This window comes from Olea europaea, unplaced genomic scaffold (genome assembly GCF_002742605.1).
Source record: "Olea europaea var. sylvestris unplaced genomic scaffold, O_europaea_v1 scaffold1854, whole genome shotgun sequence".
In the NCBI taxonomy this organism is placed as follows: domain Eukaryota; kingdom Viridiplantae; phylum Streptophyta; class Magnoliopsida; order Lamiales; family Oleaceae; genus Olea; species Olea europaea.
The window spans coordinates 12,523-18,783 of NW_019236321.1; positions in this window are offsets into that span (position 1 = coordinate 12,523).

Here is a 6,261-nt window from a genome sequence, read left to right on the forward strand (position 1 = left end):
AGTTTCCAGTGATGCAATTCGATTGAAACTATTTTCTTACACTCTGCGAGATTCAGTTAGAGAATGGTTGGACACATTCCCACATCATAGCATCATCAATTAGAATATTTTGAGTTAGAAATTCTTGAATAAATATTTTCCACCAAAAAGAATTGCCAAGTTAAGGGATGAGATCACTACATTCCCCCAATTAGATTCTAAATGTTATTTAGAGGCTTAGGATCCGTCAATGTCCTCTACATAGTTTGCAAATTTGGTTTTAAATTTGGTACTTCTACACTGTTCTAAATTTGGCAAGCAGAGTTAACGTTGACTCTGCCTATAACTGGTCAATTACTAAAAGGAAAACAAATGAAGTCTATCAAATCAAGGAGGACTTAGCATTCATCAGTTCAGGCAATTACTACGCGATGTGGGGTTCAACTTTTAGAAATTACAGTGAGAAACAAGTGGTAACAATTGAAAATGTATCTTCAGTAGTAAGTGGATAAATCTGAACAGTTAGCAAAGATAATTACAAACCAGAAGTTTGATGATCCACAGGTTATGGTAATCATTTCTATCAAGACATATGTACCTCATGTCCCCTTCTCTCAAATATTACAAAAAATGAAGCTCGATGAACAATTTAAGAAGTTTTTGGAGATGCTGAGAAAGTTCCACATCAAAATATCATTCATCGATGCAATTAGACAGACCACAGTTATGCAAAGTTCGTGAAAGACATGATATCAAAGAAAAGAAAGCCTTTAGAATTTGAAGAAGTGTCATTAAAAAAATAGAGCAATGCTAGGCTGCAAAATAAATTGCCTCCCAAACTCAAGGATCTAAAGAGTTTCACTTTACCTATATCACTAGGCAAATAATATTTTTTTAATGCTATATATGATACTGGTGCAAGTGTTAATTCCATGTCTTTATTTGTCTATAGAAAATTAGGACTTGGAGAAGTAAAGGAAACAGTAATGTTACTACAGAAGGTTGATAGAAGTATCTAGTGATGTCAACGAGTCGAGCCAAACTGGTTCGCAAATTGAAACTCGAAGCTCAGGCTCGGCACGAGTAAAATGATGCGAGCTTATCTTTTTCGGGCCCAAACCGAGCCAAGCTTTTGCTTGGCCAAAAAATTTAAGCTCGATTTTTCTATTATAAATAATAAACTGCTGCCTTAAAAGGCAGCTAAGTGTTGCCTTTTAAAAGGTTGCATTTCTTCTCTCTCTCTTTTTTTTTTTAAATTTAAGGCCCATGAGCCCGAGTCTACGAGCCATACTGGCCAGCTCCAGCTCGATCCATCCTCCCAAAATTGGGCTCAGCCTGAGCCTTGAGTCTGGCTGACTCAAGATTTTTTCAACTCGAGCCAGTAAGCCGAATTGACATTCATAGAAGCAGCGTCAAATATCCAAGAGCTAGAGTTAAGGATGTACTCATTAAAGTTGAAAATTTAATATTTTCGACAGACTTTCTTGTTTTTGACCTAGAAGAAGATCAAAATATTCTAATAATCTTGGGTCGAACTTCATAGCAACTAGTCAAACCTTAAAAGGGCCATCACGTCTACATTTTCCTACAAAAAGAAAATAATTCATTTGAGTCAAAACAGTAGAAAAAGCATGTGGCACGTACTTCAAAGCTCCGAAGACGTAAAAAATGGTTATCACATACCACATTCTAGCTTTTACACTACTTTTTGACTCTTATATTTATTTATTTATTTTCATTTTTCACTAATACATGGATATCAAGTAGGACGTAGATTAGTAAATTGAGAAATCAAATGAACTGATCCAACAAGCTACCTCAAATATTAGACAAAAAATTAGGGGAGTACTAAAATTCGGAGAGTACTTTCTTCCTTTCTTCCCTACTCTTTTATTCTACAATAGACTTTAAAATATTGAAGACAATATCTAATTTTAGTTTTGAGCTAAAAAATATTGAGTTTTTTGTTTTTGTGTGTGGTTATATGTTTATTACTTTATTATATATGAGGAAAAAGAATTCAAAAATATTTTCCTTGTTTATTGTGTGTTTGTGTGGGTTAGGTGGTCTTGTCACAATGATGAATATATTAGAAATCATATGTTAATTTATGTGCTGTGGATAGGTTACATGCTTAGATTAATTGATTCTTATCCATGTAAAACTTGATATTTTCACACACATGAATTAAATTTAGCATTGTTAAGTAATGAGTTGATTCATATGCTTAATAGTTTAAAATATTCAAATTTATATGCTAAACCAAAAATTACTACATTGTACAACCTTTGACAAAATTTATTATAGCTTGTGAGTGATTGAACTGTTGTAAGAAGATATTGTTATAAATGAGGATTACATGTGTGTAGATTCTTGTTTTTGGATTATATAAGGCTTACAAGATGAAAATTAGGTGAAAATCTTAAATTAGGGAGATTTTTGAAAATAAGTGTTTAATAAAGAGTATTGTACTAATCATTGCATAAAAAAATATTTATCGGATGGAAAACATCTCTTTGTATCATTTTATGACTTTAGTGATTAAGTATGTAAAATTATTTAAAATCTGGTGTCCTATGGTCATCTAACTTAGGAGTCATTGATCAAAAGCTCCTTACAATAGTCATTTAGAAAACTTAATGGAAAGAAGTCTGTGCAAAAGATAAGTGAAAAAAAAAAACTAAAAAAAAAAAGGAAAATACATGAAAGAGAAGACGCACTACATGCCTTGATTAGACCCTAAACAATTATTTAAGAAAATTAGATTTTTGACAATGAATTATTACCTCAATTGTGTTTTGGAGGTTGAAGCAATCAAAAAATTTGGAGAATTCTTATTCTTAAAATATTGACTTACAATTAGTGAGATCCATCTAAATTAGAGAAGGTGTGGAGTCATTATAAAAATTTAATTTTAGATCACACCTCGAAAAGAGAGTAAAAAAGAATAAGTTTGGTGGTGTGTGAATTTTACGAGTGATGAAAGGAAACATTTGACCATCGAGAGTCGAGAATTGAAATAACTCGCAAATTTATAATATTTTACTTAATTCTTCACATACACACCAATTTTACATTGGAGAAGTTGACATTGATTTTGGCAATGTGATTATGAAGTGGTCCATAGATTTAACACAATGATTCATATCTTGAGACATAACGGGCAGGTTATTTAACTAAAACTTTTTGCATGTTTATGTGTTGTTGAGTTGTGTTATGATTTTGTTAAGGACAAATAAATATTTACGTTTGGAGATATTTGATAATTCTATTTTATACAATTATTCAAGCCTTTAAATATAAAATATTTTGAAGTTCTTTTGATTGATTATGGTCTAATTCATTGTATGTTACATTTATTACAATAAACTCGATGATTGAACTTGAAATTAGAAAAGATAAGTGAAAAAATGATGAAGTTCAAATTTAATGACCAAATTACAAATATCCAATAGTTGATTCAGGCCACAAAATGATATTTGAAGATTGCTAAGAGTCAACTGGATACAATTAGAAGTCAAAAGGGAATTAAATATGATCAAAGTATTATCACAAATTAATTTTCAATCCCACAAGTTATATTCTAGATTTTTAGCCCAAGATTGAGACCCATTTTTTGCAAAAGAAACATTCAAATTGAAAAATTTCTATTGCTTACAAAATTATACCCCTTTGAGTTATCTTTTCAATGCACTTTAAATTGTTTCAATAGGATATCGAGAGAGAAAATTATGACCCAAAATACTGATGACATGCATAGACAAAAATATATGCTCTCGAAGGCAACTTTTCTTATTCGATCAGAATTCTTTTGAAAATCAATTTGGGCGTAATTTTCAACTAATTTTCGAATCCTACAAATATCTAACAGTAGAATAGATTAGAGACACCTTTCATATACATCTTATACACCTAAATTCATAAATTAACATCATCAAAGAATAATCCATTGTTCTTGTGAGAATTGAATGTCAATTACAAGTTTTTCAAAAATTGGAGTTTCAATCTTGATTTTTGGACAGACAACAAGAAGACATATTGGAGATTCATCAAGAAAACAATGGAGAGATTCTAGTTTTCAATATCCATCTTCTTTTCTTTCATCAATCTAAAATTAAGGTTATGTTATTTCAATTAAACATGTTTTCTTGTGATTTTGTAATGCTATGCTAGGGTTTAAATTATTAAAACATCGATGAACCCTTATTATGACGTTTTAATATAAATTCAATAATTTGACTTTCAATATTTATTTATTTTTAGATGATCATTATATGATTTAATGACTTTCAATTACTTAATCACTAATTGAATTGATTGCAAATTTTATTAATTTCGAGAGAAATAATAGGACAAATGGCACTTTATATCAATTATTGTAAAGTCTAATATGAGATAGAGATATACCGTTATGCTTTGCATAATTTCTATAAATGTTTTAGTGTTTTTAATGCATGCTTTTATGTTCGCATATTTCATAGAGATATAGGAATGTCAGATGAGATGACAGATTTAATTGACATTGTTGACATCCGAACTCCGATATAATAAAAATAGTTCGCTAACTCCACCTCAGTTAAATGTGAGTTTGGTCCTTACTTCCAAGTCGGACAGTCCCGCCATTATCTCAGAAAAATATCATGATTGTCTCCTATCACATCACCCTATCAATCAAATACACTTGCCACATGTGACAACATCACCGCCCGGAACAATCAATCCTAAGTCTTCAACCTCCAGTCCCTTGTAGGTCATCATTACTTGGGGAAAACATTGACACATGGCCACCGGTCTCATCGACCAATCACAAGAGAATCCGGCGACACGAGTTCCAAGCTCGGTACTGTTGCTGATTTGACTGATTTGATGTAATGTCAGCTCAAACTATATATACATAGTTGAATAGGACTCTTGTAAAGGGCAAGTGATTTCATACAACAACTCAAGGCATAATTACACTCTCTAAACATATTTTGTGGTCTTTCTTCAACAATAAATCGCCATTTTTTTCTTAAAGTTAGCTTAACATTAGCCTTGTTAATTTTGACGTCAACAGTTTGGCGCTAGAAGAAGGGCCCTAATTGTGAAAAATAGTCTCATTCTCTCCACAAAATCCAAGAGCCATGAGTCATAGCTCAAGTTCCAGAAATCCATTTCACACCTACACTCATGAAATGAATACACCACCAAGTTCTCCACGACGGCAGGATCCTCAAACGACCGCCATGAGGAAAACCTGTACTAGCCATCAACGCAACCCCCCGGGAGTGTATAAGGCAAACGTATGAGAATTCGAGCTCATTCCACTAGATCCGCGGACTAGGATTGAAGGAGGAGAACCCGTCGAAGAACTAGAAGGAGTTCAAGTCTGTACCAAGGACCCAACAAAGGAGCTCAAAGTCGGGCGCGAGCTGCAGCCATCAACCCAAAACGAAATTGTGGCCTTCCTTAGATAACTTGATGTCTTCGCCTGGAATCACGGGGACATGAGAGGAATAGACCCTAACATCGCATGCCACAAATTACAAGTGGATCCTTCAGTTCGGCCAAAGCAGCAAAAACGACGACCTCTGAACCCTGAAAGATATGAATCACTCAACAAGGAGGTGCAAAAACTGTTGCATAACGGCTTCTTCCGTGAGGCCAAATACCCGAAGTGGGTCACAAATCCGGTCCTTGTGAAAAAACACAACAGAGATTGGAGGGTATACATAGACTTCACCGACCTCAACAAAGCATGCCTAAAAGATAGTTTTTCTTTGTCAAGAATAGATCAAATGGTAGACGCCATTGCCAGACACGAACTACTCAACTTCATTGAAGCGTATTCCAGATATGACCAGATACCGATGTACGGCCCAGATCAAGAACATCCTCGTTTGTAACTGATTGAGGTCTTTACTGCTATAGAGTAATGTCATTTGGTCTCAAAAACACTGGTGCGACCTACCAACGACTAGTGAATTCCATGTTTTCCCAACAGATCAAAAAAACAATAGAAGTGTATGTTGACGATATGCTGGTCAAAAGCATCAAGGCCAAGGATCACTGTCAGTACCTGACTGAGATGTTTGATATACTGAGAAAGTATAGAATGAAGTTAAACCCAAGGAAATGTGCTTTCGGGATCATCTCTGGAAGATTTCTAGGTTACATTGTGAACAACCGAGGAATCGAGGCAAATCTTAAAAAAATACAAGCTGTCATCCAAATGAGGCCTCCAACTAAACCTAGAGAGGTACAAAGTTTAACCGGAAGGATTGCCGTCCTCAGCCGGTTCGT